This window comes from Microcaecilia unicolor, chromosome 1 (assembly GCF_901765095.1).
Source record: "Microcaecilia unicolor chromosome 1, aMicUni1.1, whole genome shotgun sequence".
NCBI classification, from domain to species: Eukaryota; Metazoa; Chordata; class Amphibia; order Gymnophiona; family Siphonopidae; genus Microcaecilia; species Microcaecilia unicolor.
Genome location: NC_044031.1, coordinates 22,428,329 through 22,451,258, shown reverse-complemented (window position 1 = coordinate 22,451,258; position 22,930 = coordinate 22,428,329). Strand labels below are relative to the sequence as shown.

Below are 22,930 nucleotides of genomic sequence, written 5' to 3'. Positions count from 1 at the left end.
TAGCATGGGCTCAGCGGCTTGCCTGGAGCTAGAACTCGGCATGGACTCTGGAACACTTTGGCTGAGAGCGTCCCTCCGGATGGACTGATAGTATGCCTGGACCTCAGGATTCGCAAGACGCTCTCTCTCAACGGCAGCTTCCAGAGTATCCCACAGGGCTGGGTCGGAGACAAGTAGACGACGGTATTCCCAGAGCGGGGTCCTAGGATCAAATGGCAGAAACTGGGTTCACCCTGTGCCCAAACCGCCGGACACGCTTCCTCTCCGCTGAAGCTTCATGCAGCTTCCTCACATGAGGATCAGACAAAAGTTCTCTACGATATTCCTCCAGTGTCATGAAAAGGTCAAAAACAACAATAAGGCCAGAATCGGACTTCACAAGGAAAACAGGAGCAGAAGTTCTGGGCTGGAGGCCCAGCAGGTCGGGTGATCTTGTCGACCTCATGGCCTTGGTATTCTGTCAGGGCTCTCACCCAGTCTCTGAAATTGTGAGCCCTTGGGCCACTGCCAAGGAGTGGCAGCAGCAGGCAAATCACCCAAGCAGAAAGCAGTGCTGAACACAACAGGCAGGAACCACAGAATATAACTAGAAGAGGCTTTAATAGTAGACAGTAACAATATCCAGTAGCACAGCAAAGTCAAAGGGCAGGCAGCAAACACGGGTAATCCATAAACTAACCAGAGTCTTTTAGGCAGGCAGAAAGCAAAAGCAAAGTCCAGGTCCAGGCAAAGGGTCAAACACACAGGAAACTTACAGACCCACAGCTGTAGTAAATCACCAGCCAAGTAAGGTTGCTGTTCCAGGACAAACCAGCAGAGCAAGTCTGGCAACCTGGAAAATCTAGACCGGGCTCACTGAAGTCTGGAACATGGAAGACAGCAGAAAACAGTCCATAGTAGCCACCAGTTCTGGCCACCAGAGGGCAAGGAGAGCACCCACATGGAAAACAGTCACAAACGTGACAGCATCTACAGTGGTGGAAATAAGTATTTGATCCCTTGCTGATTTTGTAAGTTTGCCCACTGACAAAGACATGAGCAGCCCATAATTGAAGGGTAGGTTATTGGTAACAGTGAGAGATAGCACATCACAAATTAAATCCGGAAAATCACATTGTGGAAAGTATATGAATTTATTTGCATTCTGCAGAGGGAAATAAGTATTTAATCCCTCTGGCAAACAAGACCTAATACTTGGTGGCAAAACCCTTGTTGGCAAGCACAGCGGTCAGACGTCTTCTGTAGTTGATGATGAGGTTTGCACACATGTCAGGAGGAATTTTGGTCCACTCCTCTTTGCAGATCATCTCTAAATCATTAAGAGTTCTGGGCTGTCGCTTGGCAACTCGCAGCTTCAGCTCCCTCCATAAGTTTTCAATGGGATTAAGGTCTGGTGACTGGCTAGGCCACTCCATGACCCTAATGTGCTTCTTCCTGAGCCACTCCTTTGTTGCCTTGGCTGTATGTTTTGGGTCATTGTCGTGCTGGAAGACCCAGCCATGACCCATTTTTAAGGCCCTGGCGGAGGGAAGGAGGTTGTCACTCAGAATTGTACGGTACATGGCCCCATCCATTCTCCCATTGATGCGGTGAAGTAGTCCTGTGCCCTTAGCAGAGAAACACCCCCAAAACATAACATTTCCACCTCCATGCTTGACAGTGGGGACGGTGTTCTTTGGGTCATAGGCAGCATTTCTCTTCCTCCAAACACGGCGAGTTGAGTTCATGCCAAAGAGCTCAATTTTTGTCTCATCTGACCACAGCACCTTCTCCCAATCACTCTCGGCATCATCCAGGTGTTCACTGGCAAACTTCAGACGGGCCGTCACATGTGCCTTCCGGAGCAGGGGGACCTTGCGGGCACTGCAGGATTGCAATCCGTTATGTCGTAATGTGTTACCAATGGTTTTCGTGGTGACAGTGGTCCCAGCTGCCTTGAGATCATTGACAAGTTCCCCCCTTGTAGTTGTAGGCTGATTTCTAACCTTCCTCATGATCAAGGATACCCCACGAGGTGAGATTTTGCGTGGAGCCCCAGATCTTTGTCGATTGACAGTCATTTTGTACTTCTTCCATTTTCTTACTATGGCACCAACAGTTGTCTCCTTCTCGCCCAGCGTCTTACTGATGGTTTTGTAGCCCATTCCAGCCTTGTGCAGGTGTATGATCTTGTCCCTGACATCCTTAGACAGCTCCTTGCTCTTGGCCATTTTGTAGAGGTTAGAGTCTGACTGATTCACTGAGTCTGTGGACAGGTGTCTTTCATACAGGTGACCATTGCCGACAGCTGTCTGTCATGCAGGTAATGAGTTGATTTGGAGCATCTACCTGGTCTGTAGGGGCCAGATCTCTTACTGGTTGGTGGGGGATCAAATACTTATTTCCCTCTGCAGAATGGAAATAAATTCATATACTTTCCACAATGTGATTTTCCGGATTTAATTTGTGATGTGCTATCTCTCACTGTTACCAATAACCTACCCTTCAATTATGGGCTGCTCATGTCTTTGTCAGTGGGCAAACTTACAAAATCAGCAAGGGATCAAATACTTATTTCCACCACTGTAGCTTCTCCTATATAAGCACACAACTATGGAACACATTACCGACCGCCGTGAAAACAACGTATGACCACCTAAACTTCCGGAAATTACTAAAAACTAACCTATTCAAAAAGGCATACCCTAACGATCCAGCTTAAAAGCTTGAACCCTGCAACATAACGAAACCAAGCTCGTACTGGACATAACCTCCTCTTTATGATTCTCCAATGTGTCTGTCACACATGAACTTTTACTCTACTACTATCACTTTGTATTTGTTCATACCATAAGTACATAAGTACATAAGTAGTGCCATACTGGGAAAGACCAAAGGTCCATCTAGCCCAGCATCCTGTCACCGACAGTGGCCAATCCAGGTCAAGGGCACCTGGCACGCTCCCCAAACGTAAAAACATTCCAGACAAGTTATACCTAAAAATGAGGAATTTTTCCAGTCCATTTAATAGCGGTCTATGGACTTGTCCTTTAGGAATCTATCTAACCCCTTTTTAAACTCCGTCAAGCTAACCGCCCGTACCACGTTCTCCGGCAATGAATTCCAGAGTCTAATTACACGTTGGGTGAAGAAAAATTTTCTCCGATTCGTTTTAAATTTACCACACTGTAGCTTCAACTCATGCCCTCTAGTCCTAGTATTTTTGGATAGCATGAACAGTCGCTTCACATCCACCCGATCCATTCCACTCATTATTTTATACACTTCTATCATATCTCCCCTCAGCCGTCTCTTCTCCAAGCTGAAAAGCCCTAGCCTTCTCAGCCTCTCTTCATAGGAAAGTCGTCCCATCCCCACTATCATTTTCGTCGCCCTTCGCTGTACCTTTTCCAATTCTACTATATCTTTTTTGAGATACGGAGACCAGTACTGAACACAATACTCCAGGTGCGGTCGCACCATGGAGCGATACAACGGCATTATAACATCCGCACACCTGGACTCCATACCCTTCCTAATAACACCCAACATTCTATTCGCTTTCCTAGCCGCAGCAGCACACTGAGCAGAAGGTTTCAGCGTATCATCGACGACGACACCCAGATCCCTTTCTTGATCCGTAACTCCTAACGCGGAACCTTGCAAGACGTAGCTATAATTCGGGTTCCTCTTACCCACATGCATCACTTTGCACTTGTCAACATTGAACTTCATCTGCCACTTGCACGCCCATTCTCCCAGTCTCGCAAGGTCCTCCTGTAATCGTTCACATTCCTCCTGCGACTTGACGACCCTGAATAATTTTGTGTCATCGGCGAATTTAATTACCTCACTAGTTATTCCCATCTCTAGGTCATTTATAAATACATTAAAAAGCAACGGACCCAGCACAGACCCCTGCGGGACCCCACTAACTACCCTCCTCCACTGAGAATACTGGCCACGCAAAACTGGCGATCGCCATTAAGGTCCTATGTAAGCCACATTGAGCCTGCAAACAGGTGGGAAAATGTGGGACACAAATGTAACAAATAAATAAATTTTCCTTTGAAATGGCACTGAGTAGACAAAAAAGCTTTGAAGAATGAACTAAGAACATATTATAATCAGTAGCGTACTGAGGGAGGGGCGGTGGGGGCCGTCCACCCTGGATGCACACTGCGGGGGGGGGGGGGGGGGGGAGCAGGGAGCAGCCACACGGATGTCAGCTCAGACAGTTCCCTGTGATGTTACTTCCTGTTCTGGGGCAGAGGGAGCAGGGAACTGGCGGAGCTGACACCTGCTCCGAGCACACCAAGAGGTAAGAGCAATGCACCGGGGATGGGGTGGTTGGAGGTGATGTGCCGGTGGGGGTACGACACTGCACCGATTATAATCTGTGATTATCAGGGAGTTTCTTCCACAGTGATGAAGCAACGACCCTTTATCAAGACTCTTATTTAAACTTGGCCACCGTTAGGTCACGTCTGTCTCCATTCTAACTTACAGAAGGGGGAACAACTTGTAAATGGAGTCTGCACATACAGGACCGAAATGATTGCACACAATCTGTTTAATGCAAATAATTAAAGAAGAGCTGTTGACAAAGGACTAGAACTTAAGGGCCAGATACTGAGCAGAGGCAAAAGTAGCTCCTACCCCCGATACATCCTGCACACTGGGTCATATCTGGATTTTCAGCAGCACTTATCCAGAGATTGCCCCTGAACATCTGGACAGATCATCTCAGCACTATCCAGGTGTTGACAGGGCAGTTTGGGTGGAGCCAGAAGCTACCAGGTTAGCAGCAATACTCAGTCTATTAACTAGATAACAATCAATATAAGGTTAAGACAGCAAAAGCACTCTCCTCACTTTATCTGGATATTTTTCTGAATATCGCTGGTACTCGAATAAGTACCAGTGGCCACATTGTACCTGGATATTCAGTGCCGGTACCTGGGTACAGCCCAGTGCTAAATATCCAGTTACAGAAAGGCTGTGGCAGATGGCATTTAAAAAACGCTTAACACCGAGGGCTGAATTTTACTATATTTTAGAGCCAGAATGCCCAGCCTCACTCCAGCTGCTTTCTGTATCTGTTCCAGTTGGTAACCGTCATTCTGTGCACCAACAGAGCCTGCCCATAGATCTTATTTCTCCTGTAGTTCTCTCCCAACCACCCTTTCCCCCATACCAATCATATAAACAGCCCACAACGTCTCTCCCACTAAGCTAGCGGAAGAGAAGAAAGATCACCTCAATGCAGGGGTCCCTCCCCCACAAAACCGTCGTACAAGAATTCAGATTATCTAGCGTACCTTAAAACCTTGTCAATGCATATTTTTAGAGTCCGATAACCCACGCGGTCTTTCAATAGTCACTTCAGAGGTAGAGAGTTTACCGCTTCTGGCATTGTAAAAGTGCGCCACTCTCCATTTACACAAAGTTTGAAGAGCTGGATATCCTATATAATAAAAACCACCTCCAACGTTCTGAAGCTGACTGCGTAGCACTTAAACCTTGAGCCATTCCTGCTCTCCATCTGATGAACTGACGTCGGTACTTCCTGGTACGTCACCAGCGACACTAACCAACCACAAGAAAGCAACAAGACCCAAACAGCGTGCCCGAACGTCAACGACACACAACTGCCGTGAAGAACAGTGCCGGTAAAGCACAGAAAACAACCTCGCTGACACACTCGAAAACAGCCCCCCCCCCCCCCCCAGTGCTCTGTCACTCGCCCCTCCCGAGATGCCACTGGACCACGTCCCCCAGCAATAGACACCCTCATCCGACTTCGGACACCTGCCCTCTATTCTCAGACTTCGGACCTCCCCCTCTTCCCCAACAGACTCCCTCCCGAATCGGCGTTAAATTCATCCATACTCTCCGCCCTCCCGTCACGACACGCCTACGGACGTAGAGGACCCCATCCTCTCCCCCCGCGCTCAAGGGTCGTCATCCCTCCGTAACACCCTACCTCACACCTGCAGGCTCCATCCCTCCGTCGACGGTGTTACGGCGAATGGCAGCAGCAGTCCAAAGCATCCCGAGTCTACACGTGACGACGCTGAAGATGAAGCCCCCCCCCACAAAAAAACACATGCAGACCCACCTCCAAAACCCCTGCAAAACCCTCTAAATTCAAAAACAATTCCTCCTACTTTGACAGAACAACACAAAAAAAAACAAACCAGCAACAACATGGACACAACCCACTCCACCCCACAACAAACGCTGACCCCCCTCCAATCACCCTCACATTTCACCAACCCACGGACCCCCCCCCCCCCCCGTCATTGACAAACACACACACACACACACACACACACAATACCACAGAAACACACACATTCCACTGGCGAACCTTTCAGAGACCGAGTGCCCAAACAGCAACCCAAAATCGAATTATTTATCGCAAAGTGCCGGTACTCATTATGGGCGGGGTCACCACATATGACTCCACCCCTATGATAGCCACACCCCTTACACCAGCCATGGCGCATATAAACAGACATCATTGAAAATATTATACTAGTATAGGAGAAAAAAATAACATAATTTTCTTTCATTATAAATCATTTCTGTAACCTGTTACAGCTCCAGTATACCCAGTACAAAATAAGACAGCAGATGTACATTCTCAAATCGGACATATTCCAAACACTAAAATGAAAATAAAATGATTTTTTCTACCTTTGTTGTCTAGTGATTTTGTTTTTCTATCCATATTGGTCCTAGTCGCTGATTCTGCTGCTCTATCTGTTCTCTTAACTCAGTTTCCAGGGCTTCCTTTCCATTTATTTCTTTACTTTCCTCCTTTCTTCTTCATTTCTTGCCCTCCATCCATGTCCAGCAACCCTCCTCTCCCCTCCAGCCACAAATGTCCAGCCACCCTCCTCTCCCCTCCAGCCTCCCATGTCCAGCCACCCTCCTCTATCCCTCCAGCCGCCCATGTCCAGCCATCCTCCTCTCTCCCCTGCAGCCACCCTCCTCTCCCCCCTGCCCTCCCAGCAGCAGGCCTCCCTCCCACCCAGCACCAGGCAGGCAGGCCTCCCTCCCACCCAGCACCAAGCCTCCCTCCCTCCCACCCAGCACCAGGCCTGCCACCCACCCAGCACTCCCACCCAAGCACCAGGCCTCCCACCCACCCAAGCACCAAGCCTCCCTCCCTCCCTCCCTCCCACACAGCACTCCCACCCAAGCACCAAGCCTCCCTCCCTCTCTCCCACCCAGCACCAGGCACCAGGCCATCCACCCACACAGCACTCCCACCCAAGCACCAGGCCGCACTCCCACCCAAGCACCAGGCCGCACTCCCACTCAAGCACCAGGCCTCCCTTCCTCCCACCCACCCGGCGTCAAACATTCCTCCCTCCCTCCCGCCCGGCCTCCATCCCTCCCTCCCTCCGAGCATGAAATTTAAAAGTTTTCCCTTGTCCGAGTTAAGGCGGCGTCAGCAGTAGCAGCAAAAAGCGTGCTGCTGGTTCAGCGCGCCTCCTTCAGCCTTCTGTCTCTCAAGCTCTGGTCCCAACCTCATTTCCTGTTAGGATGGAGAGAGAAAGAGGGATGACACTGGATGGAAGGGTAGGAGAGAAAGGGAAGGTGCTGGACATGGATGGAGGGGAGGGAAGTATATGCACATGGATGGAGGGGAGTGAGGAGAAATGCTGGATATGGATGGAGGGCAAACTGTTGAATTTAAGAGCTGGATCGGGATACTGAAGGATAGGGACAGGGCTACAGATGGTAGACAGGACGCATAAGGACACAGGAGGATGGTGGACATGGTTAGAGAAAAAATATCAAATGGAAAGAAGACACTGCATAAAACAGAAGACACTGGGACCAAAGCGAATAGAAAAACTAAATGATCAGACAACAAAGGTAGAAAAAAGTATTTTATTCAGAATTTATTAACTGGAATATGTCAGCTTTTGGAAATGTGCATCTGTGATGTTTTGCATGTAAGTTTCATTTTTTCTAGTATTGCTGCATGCTGAGTCTGACTTCTTGAGGTAACTTTCCAGTTCAGTATTTTGCCTTCATATCTGTTGTCATGTGTTTTTCATGTGTGATCAAGGTGCAGTATTCTGCTAGCGTGTAGTATTTGCAGCCCTTTTGGGGGGTTTTTTGTTTCACTAGGTTGTGCACTGGTGTTTTAGAGCCCGGTGTAATTACATTTCTGCCTTTCCACGCATAAGGTTGGAGCTCATCCTGTCCTTGGAATTAGTGCTGTTATGGTTTGGTAAGGTTATGAGTGTGTTTTTGCACAAGTTTGTATATAGTGTTTTGCAGTGGAGAGATTGTGTGTTGGCCTTACTGAGGTGGCACCAAATCATCAGAAAGGGTTTTAGAGCCTAAATCATGACACACTACCTCTTGAAAAGGATCTACATATAGTCGTTCATAAAAGGAGCTCATTGTGTACACTTTCCACCCTAAAAGGATGTTTTATGGCTCTACATGAGAATTGTGATATTATGATCCCTTGTTTCATATTGTTGATGGTCTGCATTTTCCGTATGGGTGATATATTGGTTTATTAGGGTCTGCCCAGTGTTATGGTACAGTAAGGTTTATGAGTGTGTTTTTGCACAAAGTTGTGCATAGTGTTTTGCAGTTGAGCGATTGTGGTTAGTACATGCTTTGAGCAACCACTTTATTCTTTGACATATGATACATATTTAATATCTAAATTTAATAAAAGGTATTAATTGTGACTTATTTTTTTTCTGTGTTGTCAGACAATTATGGATGTAAGCCACGTCCCTGGCCCCACCCCTTTAGCCTCCCCAAACAGTTGGGCCACTGACCGCCTATGCTTCTGACCACTGCGACAGCTTGAACACAGTTCTTGCCAACATACTGAATTGTTACTGTTGTCACAAAGGTACTTGCTCCAGAGTGACACTGAATCATATGTGATCTTCAAGGCTGTCAGTTTTTTAAAAACGTTTTCACATGCAAAACTGGCCCTTTTAACAGCTTTTCCAAAGGACTGGGCACTCATGTATGAACCATGAGGTCCTTGCTGTGCTGTTTCACCAACCTCTGATGATTTCATGTCTGTTTACTCTGTATTCTCCTTTCAGCCTTGTATCACTTACATGTGCTAATTTGTTCTTTGTTTTTGCATCCTGATTCTGTTGGCTTCTTTAACTTTTGCACTGTGCCTTGCTTGAATCTCAGGGCTGGGTTTTTTCCCTGGCTGGATTTGCAGGCCCCGTGAAAATAAAAACAGACCAGATAGGTCTCACATACTTCATATTTAGGGAGAGGGAGAGAGAGAGAGAGAGACAGAGAGATACCTGCTTTTGTTTAGTGGGGTGGTATTCTGGGGTACTCTGACTCCAGGATTATATTGCCAGAGGCCCCTCCCCCACACAAATCTGAGTTCTCAGGCCTACCTCCTGCTCACAATACCCTGTATTGAGGGCCATAGGGAGGCAGGGGGTTACATAAGTTTCAAATTCAATCACTAAAAACATAGGCTACATTGCAAACCACTTGATAAAGGTACAATGGCAGACAGAGAAAACAGCAAAGTGGAGCTGTCGGTGGGATTCTATTGAAGAAAATTATTTCATTAGTATTCCTGAAATGTTTGTGAGGTTATTTAGATGATTAATAAATATAATAGTCAATATCGATTGGAAGGGGAGGGTGTTTGATGCAGAGAAGGTTGGAGAATGAACTGTTGCCACGTTCATTACCACACTGAACAGAAAACTATTAGATGATTAAACTATCAGTGACTCAAGTTAATGTTCACTCCGTGTAATTTAATAATACATTGGAGATCTGAATAAGAAGATGCCACTCACATAGGGCTGCTTGTCTTCTCGACTTTGGACTTAATGTTCTGAATGACATAATTCACAGAACAGGGTAGAGGGGGACGGATGGGGGAATGGGGGTCTGATCTACTTTTCTGTGCATTTCATCTGTTGTTATATAGCAATAAAGAGGTTTCATCATAAATAAAATAGATCTCTGCCCCTGTCTAAGGGCCTGAGTACCTCATTCCTGCTCAGATAAAGACAAGCCACACTTCATCTCAGACTTTTACCCCACTCACCTGAGCAGTTGCTTTTCCCAGTTTCTCTTTCTTCTGGTCCCGGTTCATCCCTGATATACGGCTCTTCCCCTTGTTCAATGTGGGATATAATGTCAGGAATGACGGTCGTAGATCCTGTTCCTGGGGTTAAGAAAACTGCATTAGGTTTCCCAAAATCAGCAAGAGGGGCATTTTTGATAAGACGTCTAAAAAAAAAAAGTCTAAATGAAAAACGCACAATATCAAGTCACTGGGACGTATTGTTGGGGGGGGGGGGGGGGCAGGATTCTTAATAGACTGGCCACACAGACATCCCATCAGAGCAGCGGGGCATCCTAGGGGGCACTGCAGTGACTTCACATAAAAGGTTCCAGGTACACATTTCACCGTTACCCCTCCAAAACCCACGTGTGTACACCACTACGACAGCCCTTGTGGATGCAGATATCACCTGTATGTGGGTACAGTAGGTTTTTGGTGGGTTTTGGAGGGCTCACACTTTCCACCACTTGTACCAATGGGATATGGGCCTGGATTCCCTTCTCTACAGTGCACTGTACCGACCTCTAGGTGACTGCAGGGACCTGCTTGCTGCTGTAATGGGACTGGCCATAGCTTATGAAGCTGACTCTTTCACTTCTTTGTGGGGTGGGAGGGGGGTCAGACTTTAATCCCTCCAGTGGTCATTTAGGGAACCTTTCTGTGACTCAGTCGTGATTAAAACAGATATTGACTAAAAAGTCTTACTTTTAGACCTTGATGTTTTTGCTTTGGTCAATTAATGACAGAAAAATGTCCAAGGGTTGCGAACACCCAAATCGTGGATGTAGTTTGGGGGGAGGGGGCATTTTCACCCGAGTGGAAAGCCTTAGGATTGTGACCCCATTTTTCCTGCCTGGCATTGCCCCGACTGAGTGGTGCAGCTGCAGGCAGAATCTCTTTCTCTCCTTCCAGCCCTGCGGCATCTGGTATCGAGGGAGCAAGTGTGAAATGAAGACTAAGGACTAGAGGGTGAGAAAAAGAGAGATAAACACGGAGTAGAGAAAAATGGGGGGGGGGGGGGGGGAAACAAAAAACAAAAGATCAGCACCAGACAGATGTAGAAAAGGTAAGGAAGACGACAAGAGAAGAAATGGAAAAGCCAACCTGGAAAAGTGGAAGAGACTGGGACCAGCCAAATCAGAAAATTAACGTGCTCAGACAACAAAGGTAGAAAAGAAAAAAATGATGTTTAATATATGTACATTTCTATTTCTCTCTTACTAGTATTGCCCCTGCTTGTAGTCTGGCTGTCTTGGGTGGAGGGAGGGGGGAGGGGGGAGGGGTCTCCATATCAGTTTTTCTCTGCATGTTTTTTTTTTTATGTGGTCCCCTATTTTGCATCGGGTGAGGGTCTGTCCATGGTCTGCATGTGCAACTGAGGTGAAGGATTCTGCTGCCATGTACTGTCTGTTGTTCCAGTTTCCCCGTAGCAGGTATATTGGTGCTCTAGGGCCCAGTGTAATATTTATTGCACTATGTGGGTTAGGGCTGTTACGGTGTGTTAAGTTTTCTGAATAGGTTGAGTGTCTTTTTGCAGGGTTTTGTGTTATTTCATAAAGCAGCTCTGGGGCAAGGGCCCCCGACACTCAAAATGAATTAACACCAGTGGTCTAAACATCTTGTATAGTTATCAAGCAAACAAAAACCCATCTACTTTAAACAAAGTGTCTGGCAGTGGAAGGAGTGTGTGCTGTTCCTGAGTCGATAATCACAATCTAAACATTGTAAGAGGATAAAGCACTTAACCAGCTCTGCTTTATCCGACTGCGTATGCCCAGATATTTAATTCTAGTGCCTGGACAGTGCCTGGCACTGAATATCTGGGAATACAGCTGGCAGAAATGCTCTAGTTCACTCTGCACCCATTGTTGCATGAGGAAGGCTCCTGTGGATGCAGAATACATAAGAACGTAAGAGTAGCCATACTGGGTCAGACCAATGGTCCATCTATTTTCCAAACAGCGGTCAAGCCAGGTCACAAGTACTTGGCAGAAACCCAATCGTGGCAACACTCCATACTAGAAATCCCAAGGCAAGCAGTTGCTTCCCATGTCTGCCTCAATAGCAGACTATGGACTTTTCTCCAGGAATTTCTCCAAACCTTTTTTAAACCCAGATACTCTAACCACTGTTACCACATCCTCCGGCAAAGAGATCCAGAACTTAACTATTCGTTGAGTGAACAAATATTTCCAACTGCTTGCATTTAACACTGTGACAATGCACAGTGGCGTACCAAGGGGGGGGGGGGGGGCGGTGGGGGCGGTCCGCCCTGGGTGCATGCTACTGGGGGGGTGCCGTGCGCCCATTGGCTCCGCCCGTTCCGCACTCCCTCTGCCCCGGAACAGGTTACTTCCTGTTCCGGGGCAGTAAGCTCTTTGAGCAGGGGCTGTCTCTCTTTGTTAAATTGTACAGCGCTGCGTAACCCTAGTAGCGCTCTAGAAATGTTAAGTAGTAGTAGTAGTAGAGGGAGCACAGAACAAGCGAAGCCGACAGGCGCGCGGCACCCCCCCAGCAGGTAAAAATGCGCCAGGGGTCCTTTTGCCGTTGGGGGGGGGGGGGCGCGCTGCACCCGGGGGGGGGGGGGGGGGCGCATCAGCAATCCGCCCCGGGTGTCAGCCACCCTAGGAAAACCACTGACAATGCAGTCAGGGGTCATTATTTTTTTTTTTTATAGTAGAGTTCCAGGCAACATAATTTAACTCAGATCATTTTTGTTGACTATAACCAATGTTGGCAGGGTTTTTTTTTTTGTATTGCTTAGGAATATATAAATTGCATTCTTTTTTTCCTTCCTGATCAGAGTTTTCAGGGGGCCCTCTCTTTTGGCTGCCTGTGGGAATACCACCTCATTCTTAGCCTCAGGCTGCAGATTGCTATGAGTTGCCCCTGGGGTAAGTGCTGTCAGTGTGTAGGAGTGGCCACCGGATCCGGCCTGCAACACCACTGGATCAGGACTGTCAGGACGGCCTCAAGCCCATATTTACCCAAGGACTTTGCCTTCTTTATACCACATTCCAGACCTGAACTTTTACAGAACTTTTACATTCTCTTGTACTGTGCCTTAACTACAAACTGTCAGCTCCTGCTTGCAAGATACCAAAGTTGCTGGAATAACTGTTTGAGACAGGATGCAGGTGCAGTAGATAACAGCTTGTAACATTTAGTAGCCAAGGCTTGCACACAGAACCAGCCTGCACGTAGACGCCACATGAATAGAAGATAGCCTGGGAGTGTCGCCACCCCCACCCTGCATCTCTGAGCCTTAAGCTCCATTGAGCCTTATCAACTCTGTGAAAGAAGCATTGTGTGATTATGTGTGTGTGTGCTAAAACAGGGCGATAAGTTTCGTTTCCTTTGCTAGTATCATTTCAGTATTATGACGTGTGTATGTACTGTAAGAACTACAAAAACTACAAATGTTTACTGCGCATGTCAACTATGATGTATAAGGGGCCTAATGCACCGGCCCATAGGGGAGGTATAAATGTGAGTGTCAGATGATTTCTGACACACAGTATCCTGAGACTGAACTCAGTGCTGTACATTGCTAGCAATAAAAGCTGTCTTGCCTTTGGAACCTGTTGCCTCTTGTCTCCTGATTTACTAGCTGAGAATCCTGTTACATTTCTGGCGAGCCAGCCAGGAGAAAAGGGAAACGGATTATATTCTTTCCCCTCCCTCACTGCGCAGTCGGGCCGGGTGATGGCCCCCCCCCCCGAACGGGTGGTGAGTGGCCACCGCTGAGTTCAGTGTCCACACCCGGCGGAGGGCTGACCGACACCAGCTGGCTGGCAGTGGGGCTGTGAGGTTCCGGCAAGACACCTTTCCTGACCTCCGGAGGAAAGCGCGCCGGCAGGCCACGTCCAAAGACAGCGGACAGGCGAGTATACTCTGGGTAGTAGACCGACCCGGTAAAGGGTCGAAGAGGGGCTTGATCTCCCCCTTAGCCAGTGCCGACTACGGACTAGGTCCCGAAACCCACTAGGCTCCGGGAAGAAACCGAACGGGAGGGTTTCTTGTGGCGTGTGAAAGTTGAGTAAGTGGGCCTGCAGTTCCGGATCGGGCGACTGCACTCCAGTCAGGCCGACTGTTGACCCTTTTGTGTCCGGTGGAACGAGACCCCTTACTCCTCCACCATCCTTTTCCCCCTCTGTCTGTCTCCTATCCTTTGGCACTCAGGTTAGGATGGGTGGGGGTGGGTCTACTCCGTTAGATTTAATGACTGAACACTTTAGTGAAGTGTTCGACCAGGAACAATGCAGTAGAGCCGGGATGATACAGCGATGTCAGTTCATGTGGCCCGGCCTAGGGAGATTTGTCGACTGGCCACCGGAAGGCTCATTCAAATATGAGAAAGTAGCTGCAGTTAAGAATGTTGTCATAGTCGAGGGAAATCCTGGCTGTCCCGAGGATATTCCGTATGTGGAAGGGTGGGCTAATGTAGTCCGGGACCCGCCGCCATGGGCCCAGCATAAGGTCGAGAAGGCCGCACTCATGGTAATAGCCCAGCGGAAGGGTCGCAAGGCCAAGTTGAAGGCCCAGCCCAAACCCCTTAAACCCCTGGCGACGCTTGCCGTCGCGAAGGCCGTAGAAAACACTCCCAACACTGAAAACACACTCAGTAGTAACCTCCCAAGACCCCCGAAGGATATCCGAAATAAGGCCCAGAGCCTCCAGAACTCTGAAAAGGAGAAGGCCCCTATACTAAGTACGGCAGAGGCCTATGAGGAGGACCCAGCACCACCCCCTTACAGTCCGATATACCCCAACCTTGCAGACTTGGCCGAGGGCCATAGTACCGCCGAGGTCTCAGCCCCAAGGTCGGACGCCGAAGGACCTTCTGAAACCGAACCCGCAGCCCATGAAACTCACAGGAAAAGTCAGAGAGGCACTAAACCAATAACTCGATTCCCCCAGTCGAGTCCGATAAGTACTCTTTCTTCCAACCGACGAGCAGATGCCGCCGACCTGTGTCCGATCCGACAGTCAACGACCTACACTCCAACCCCAGAAGGTCCGCCCATACAGTCAACAGTCTATACCCATGTCCCTTTCTCTAGCTCTGACCTGTATAATTGGAAGGCGCATGGACCTTCATATGAACAAAAACCTGAGCAGCTCATAGAACTTGTGAGGGCATAATATACAGTTACAACCCGACCTGGGGTGACCTCAGACAGTTGAGTGCCCACGTCCTGACCACTGAGGAACGGCGCCTGCTACAACAGAATATGGAAGAAGCAGTCAGAAGAGCCCACCCAGACGATGCGCGGATAGAAGACCGCTTAAGGAGGGAGGTGCCCACCGCATGTCCCGACTGGGATTACCGGACCGAGGCGGCCAGAACCGCAACCGCCAATATCAGCAGGCCTACCTAGCGGCCTTGAAAAAGGGGAAACAGAAAATCACGAACATGGGAAAAATCCACAACGTTGTCCAACAGAAACATGAGAGTCCAGGGGATTTCCTAGAACGCCTTCTGGAAGCATATAGGAGACACTGCCCCATAAATCCCGAGGACCCAAGAAATGTCCCCACAGTGGTTATGAGTTTTGTCAGCCAGTCGGCGCCGGACATTAGGAAAAAACTCCAGAAGACCGAAGGATTTGAGGGGATGAGCATAAGCCAACTGAAGGCCATAGCTGATCGCGTGTTCGGATACCGCGACCAGGAACAGAAATCCGAGGCCCGAAGAGAGGCAAGTAGACGGATGCGTGAAAATGCAGATGTGCTGGCTGCTGTGCTGGAGGATCGCCTGGGACCGAGCCAACGCGGCAGGGGAGGAGGCCGAAGAGGTAGAGGTGTGAGGCCCCCTCTAGGACGGAACCAGTGCGCCAATTGTCGACAAGAAGGACATTGGAAGGCGGACTGCACGGAGAGTCCACGGGACCAGAGCCGAGAGGTGGCGGACGATGACCGTCCGAGGAGCCCCAGGCCAGGACCACGAGGCCGGGGACGCATCGAACAACAGGAGTGGCAGATGGCCCTTGATGCAGGCCAAGGCTACCCAGCATGAAGCGACCGGGAGGGCAGAGTCCCCACTGACCCTCTGGTGGAAATCCTTGTGGGGACACAACTAATGAGGGCCTTATTAGACACAGGGGCCCAACGATCTGTCATCACCACTGCCATAGCCCCTCCCACCAAGGAAACCATACCGATTGTGGGAGCTTCAGGAAAGTCCCTCACAGCCCCGCTCCTGAAGGAACGTCATGTCCAAATTGGAGGGACGATGGTGTCTCACCAATTTATACATATCCCTGAGTGTCCAGTCCCCCTGATTGGCCGGGACCTACTATGCAAGCTCCAAGCCACCTTAAAATTCAAGCCCACGGGAGAAGTAGAAGCCAAGTTTGAAGACCGACCAGTAACGCTCATCTGCCCTGTCCAAGAGGAGTGGAGACTACACGCCCCTCTGACTGCAAGCACCGCCGACTGCCGCTATTCCCAGGATACTGCCTTTGCACAGCAGAGGAGAACCCTCATGGCTGGAGTGCCCGGCGTGTGGGCAGAATCAAACCCTGGAGGACTGGCGGTCAACGCCGTCCCCATCTGGATCGAACTAAAACCAAACTCCCAGATCGTCAATCAAGGACAGTACCACATTCCCTATGCTGCCCGCCACAGTATGCAAACGCACCTACAAAAACTCCTACAACAAGGGGTCCTGAGACCAGCCAGATCTGCCTGGAACACCCCACTGTTGCCAGTCAAGAAACCAGGGACATCAGAGTACAGACCCGTCCAAGACCTGAGGAAGGTCAACAACCAGGTGGCCGACATAGTTGCCCTCGTGCCTAACCTGTATTCAATCCTAGCCCAAGTGCCGGCCCAAACCAAGTGGTACAGTGTCATTGATCTGAAGGACGCCTTCTTCTCCATCCCTCTTGCTGCTGATAGTCAACAGTTGTTTGCCTTCACATGGGAAGACCTGCAAACTGGGATCAAGCAGCAATTCACTTGGACCCGACTGCCCCAGGGGTTCAAGAACTCACCCACTCTCTTCGGAGAGCAACTTGCCCAAGACCTGAAGTCATACCAGTACGAGTACGGGCCTGTCGTCCAATATGTAGACGACCTGTTAGTGGCCCGGGAAACGTACACGGACTGTGCAGAAGCTACCCTTTACCTCTTGAAAACCCTGGAAGCCCAAGGGTACCGAGCCAGCCAAAAGAAGGCACAGATATGCGAGATCGAAGTCGAGTACCTGGGATTTCGCCTCCGAGAAGGAACCCGAAGGCTCGGTACACCCCGTACCCAAGCTATCTGCAACCAACCCACTCCAACAAGTAAGAAGGAACTGCGAGCGCTATTGGGGGCAGCCGGATACTGCCGGATCTGGATCATTAATTTCGCTGTTTTGACCCAAGACTTATACACCAAGCTGAAGGGACCTGAACTCGAGGCCCAAACCCTCCAGTGGGAGAAACACGAATTGAAGGCTCTTGAGGACCTCAAGAAGGCCCTCGTGGCCCCGCCAGCGCTCGGATTGCCAGATGTGACTAAACCGTTCCACTTGTTTGTGGATGAGAAGAAGGGTCTGGCACTTGGGGTCCTCACCCAAACAGTTGGCACCTGGCAACGACCAGTAGCATACCTTTCCAAGGGCATGGACAACGTGGCAAGAGGTTGGCCGGGGTGTCTCCGAAGCATTGCGGCTGCATGTCTGTTAATACACGAAGCCAACAAATTCACCTTTGGCCAAACGCTCCTTGTGACAACGCCCCACTCCGTCCGTGGCCTGCTCGAGAGCCATGGGCCCCAATGGATTACTAACTCCCGACTAGTCAAGTACCAAGCCCTCCTATGTGAAAACCCGGAGGTGCAAATCCAGGACACCACCAACCTGAACCCTGCTACCCTTCTCCCTGCTCCTGAACCACCACTCCATGACTGTGAGGAGGTAATGGGCACCGTACATTCTAGCAGACCTGACCTTAAAGACCAACCCTTGGCAAGGGGGAGTCACCTTGTTCACAGACGGAAGCAGCCAAGTGATCGAAGGGACTCGGAGAGCTGGCTATGCCGTTGTATCCGAGGATCATGTAATCGAGGCAATGGCCCTACCACCCGGGACATCAGCCCAGAAGGCCGAGCTGATCGCTCTCACCAGGGCCCTCCTGTGGGCAGAAGGAAAAATTGTGAACATTTACACCGACTCTAAATACGCCTTCCTCACCCTCCAGGTACACGGGGCCTTGTACAAAGAGAGAGGATTTTTTTTTTTTTTTTTTTTTTTTTTTTATAATATATTTTTTTATTAAAGATTGCTCAAATACAAAATAGCCAACAATCGGCTGTTCATCAACATTTTTTCTACATCAAGCTTGTTTAATTCTAACTTTAACTTTCCCTCCCCTCCCTCCCTATCCCAGTGGTGTGTTTGATTGTTCTTTATACTGTTCATAAAGTGTCCATATTTTGTTGAAAATCCGCATGGAGCCTCTTCGCATGGCTGTCAGCTTTGACATTTGGTATAAGTATTCAACTCTTCCAGTTGCTATTTGCAATGTTGGTGGTTGCAGCTGCTTCCATGCCCGGGCTAGTCCAAGCCTTGCTGCCACAAAATATTGAGTCGCCAGTCTGTGTTGCCATCCAGATATCCCAGCTGGTTTAAAATGTAGAAGGCAGTGTTCTGCCCTCCATGGGCATTGTCTTTGTATAACTGTATCAACCAGCTGCAGTAACTCTTTCCAGTATTCTTTTATTTTCTCACAGGACCACCAAATATGTAGGAATGTGCCTCTATGGCCACATTCCCGCCAACATTGACCTGATGCTTCCGGGAACATCTTTTGCAGTCGGTCTGGTGTGTAATACCACCCATAAAACATCTTAAAACCATTTTCATTCACCGTTTGTGCTATGGATGACTTAAGTAAATATTTATAATTACTTTTCCACACCATTGTGGGGTATGTATTCTGCAATATCTCTTCCCATCTTTTCTGGTATAGTACCTGAGGATCAGTCTGTCCCAGCAGAGCCAGGTATATACGTGTTATCCCTCCTTTGCCTCCTCCTCTAATGATCGCATGTTCTAGATCTGTTTCAGCTAGGTCTAATTCGTCCTGCGCTTTCTTCTTAAGGAAGTTACGCAGATTGCAATAATAGGTAAGATCTCTCTCTATCAGACCATATTCCCCCTGAAGTTCTGCAAAACCAATCATTTCTCCATCTTTCCATGTTTGCCCTAATGTGCGCAACCCTGCTTGGGCCCATTTGTCAAAAATCTTCTCCGATCTCCCCAGTGAAAACCCTTTTGCCCAACGTATTGCTGTCTGCCGATAATACACTCTTTCCGGAAACAGACGTCTCCTCAATTGATACCATGTCCACAAAGGATGTCTCAGCCCCATAGGCATTGCTTTTATTGTGGGCACTAGTTCCTCTTTTGGTACCCATAAAATATCTTCTATTTCTCGCCTGCCCAACCATGCTCTTTCCCAATGAAGCCATTTCTTAGATGCCCCAGGTGACCACTCTGCCAAGACCCGAATCTGGGCTGCTTGGTAATATAGGTAGAAGTTAGGGACTCCCATACCTCCTCTCTTCCATGTTTGAAACATCATAGTTCTCCTTACTCGTGGTGGGCGTTTCCTCCAGATATATGCAAACATTTTGCGATTCAGCTTTGTAAAAAAGCTTTCAGGTATTGGGACCGGGATTGCCATAAATAAGTATAGCAACTTCGGTAGCAACATCATTTTGATAGCATGTATGCGCCCCTGCCAAGATATATTGAGTCCTTCCCATCTGTCTAATTCCTGAAAAAGTTCTTCTGCTTTTTTGGGGAAATTAGCTGCATATAGTCCCTCTAGTTGTGAGGTTATCTGTATGCCCAAATATTTAATAGTCTTTTTCGCCCACACAAAGGGGAATTCAGTCCTAAGAACCTCTAATTCTTTGGGGGGCACTGTGAGATTCAAAAAGGTGGATTTTTCCAAGTTCGGCTTAAACCCTGATAATTTCCCATATTGCGTGAGGTGCTCTATTACCCTCTTTATAGAAGTTTCTGGTTTCACAATTGTGAGCAATATATCATCGGCAAACAGCATAAGTTTGTGTTCTCTCCATCCTCTCACCACTCCCTTTACCTCCCCATCCTTCCTAAGCATGCAGGCTAGCGGCTCCAGTGACAAAGCGAAAAGAAGTGGAGATATCGCACATCCTTGTCTGGTTCCACGCTGGAGCTTAAATGTTCTTGTATAAGACCCATTAATTTTTAAGGTTGCTAGTGGACCTTGATATAGTAACTTTAACCAGCTCAGAAACTTCCCCTCTATCCCTACCCATTGCAATACTTGGAACAGAAACGACCAGTCCACTCTATCAAATGCTTTTTCTGCATCGATTGATAACAATACTGCTGGGGTCTGGTCGTCTCTCACCTGTTGGATAATGTGCATCAGACATCTGGTATTGTCAAACGTCTGTCGCCCCGCTATAAATCCCGCTTGATCCTCATGGACTATACCCGGAATCTGTTTTTGTAGTCTGCAGGCCAATATCTTTGTAAATAGCTTGTAATCCACATTCAAAAGCGAGATTGGCCTGTAGGAGCTACAAAGCCGGGGGTTTTTCCCTGGCTTCAATATTAAAGTTATTGCTGCTAATCTCCATGTATAGGGTAATTCCTGCGACTCTGATAAATCATTAAACACTTTCAGTAGGACTGGGGCCAGATGTTTGCTATACACCTTGTAAAACCTAGTGGGAAATCCATCTGGTCCCGGGGCTTTTCCATTTGCCATATCTGTTATTGCCCACATTATCTCCTCTAGTGAAATGGGTGTCGATATCCGCTCGGATCCTCCTCTTTCCACCCGCGGGAGGTCTGCCTCTTGCAAATACTGCTCTATTTCATCTACCTCTGGGACTTGTTCTGGTTCATATAAATTTGTATAGTAATTCAAAAACTCCTCTTGAATCTGTTCCATCTGTGTTACAAAGTTCCCCTCAGCTGTTTGTATGCCCCCTATATGATTACGTTGTGCTAGTTTTTTTAATTTACAAGCTAGCAGTCTACCCGCCTTATTCCCAAGTTCAAAGTGTTCCTGTTGTGTCTTTTGTAGTTTAGCGGCCACTTCTGCCAGCTGCAACTCTTGAAGTTTGTTTCTTAGCTCGTTTAATTTTGTCTGTCCCCTTGTGTCTGTGGGGTTCTTTTTATGTGCTTGTTCTAGCTTTGATATTTCAGACCTGATACTCTCTTCTTGTTCCACTCGTGTTTTGGTTATGTGTGCTCCTAATGCTATTAATTGTCCTCTAAGGACCGCTTTCAGACCTTCCCACAAATATTCTGAGCGGATCTCACCCACATTGTTGAATGTAAGATATTCCTCAATATATTTTTCTATCACTGGGGTATTTTTAGGATCCATTAGGATTGCCTCATTTAATCTCCAGTATCGTTCTCCCACCTGTCTAATTCCTATATGTAATTCTAGTACCACCGGAGCGTGGTCCGACCAGGTGCGTGGCTCTATATTGATCTTACTTATGGTATTAGCCACTGCCACATCTCCCATCCATCCATCTATTCTAGAATAAGATCTATATTTAGCAGAATAGTATGTATAGTCTCTTTCCTGTCCATGTTTTGCCCTCCAGACATCTGTCAGTCCCCATCTGGCCAGGAAATTTTTTAATCCTTTCCTGTCTATTTTAGCATATACAACTTGGCCTGTAGAGTTATCTAACGGGGGGTGAATCGTGACATTAAAGTCTCCCCCTAAGAGGAGTCGGCCTTGTTGGTGCTTTTGCAATTGTAGTTCCACTTTTTCTATAAACTGTTTCTGCCCAGAGTTCGGGGCATATATATTAACAATGGTGTACTGAGTATTATATAGTGAAACTTTTACCAGCAAGAATCTGCCTTCTTTATCAGCTACTGTATGTTGAACCTGCCAAGGAAGTGAATCCGACAGTGCTATTAATACCCCTCTCTGTTTAGACTTGTCCATACATGATGCAAATAAGATTGTAGGGTATCGCCTATGACCCACCAGCCGCTCGTGACACTTTTTCAAGTGCGTCTCCTGTAAAAGCACTATATCTGCTCGCAAGCGTATCATTTCTTTAAATGCTAGCTGGCGCTTCATAGGCGAGTTAAGGCCCCTTACATTGAATGTTACACATTTAAACACTTTATCACCTGATACCATTCTATCAAACTATAATATATCCACCACCATTTTCCCTTATCCCTTTCCCCCCTCCCCCCTCCCTCTTTCCCCAGTAACCTGGAATAGCATGCCTTCTTCTTCTTTGAAGGCATGCTAAGAAAAATTGTGGACTTCCGTTCACGTCTTCCACACCAGTCCATTTACGCGCTTTGGCCCTTAATGCTTTACAGGCACCTCTCCCGCTGATTCATGATCAGAATTTAGCCTGCCTCTCTGGGCAAAAATTTAGTTCCAATGTGCAATGTGTTGTCAAGTGCCTTTCCCTGCCACAAGCCGTTGTTCTGATGCTTGTCTTCTCAGCCGTCCTCGCCCCTGTGAGACTCTCTGCCATCGCTGCTTGTTCTTTTTCGTAGGCCCATTAGTTTGGTGTGCTGTGCTCGCTGTTGTCTCCTTGTTCTGCCCCAAAAATTCCTGGGCCTCCTCAGGTGTGACGACTCGTCGTTGCTTTCCCTCCTTATAAAACACTAAGGCAAAAGGATGCTGCCATTTATATTTGATTCCTTCATCTCGGAGCTTTTCCGTTAATGGACGCAGCGCTCCTCTCCTTTTCAATGTGGTAGCCGCTAAATCTTGAAATAGTTCAATGGGATATGTCTCCCATATTATGGGACTAGCTACCCTTGCTTGGCGCATGACATCCTCTTTCATTTTGAAT

At 48.0% G+C, this 22,930-nt stretch overlaps 1 pseudogene; it reads right to left on the bottom strand.

Moving 5' to 3' along the window:
- LOC115463349 overlaps positions 1-22,930 on the bottom strand; it is a 45,414-nt pseudogene that overhangs the window by 14,918 nt on the left and 7,566 nt on the right.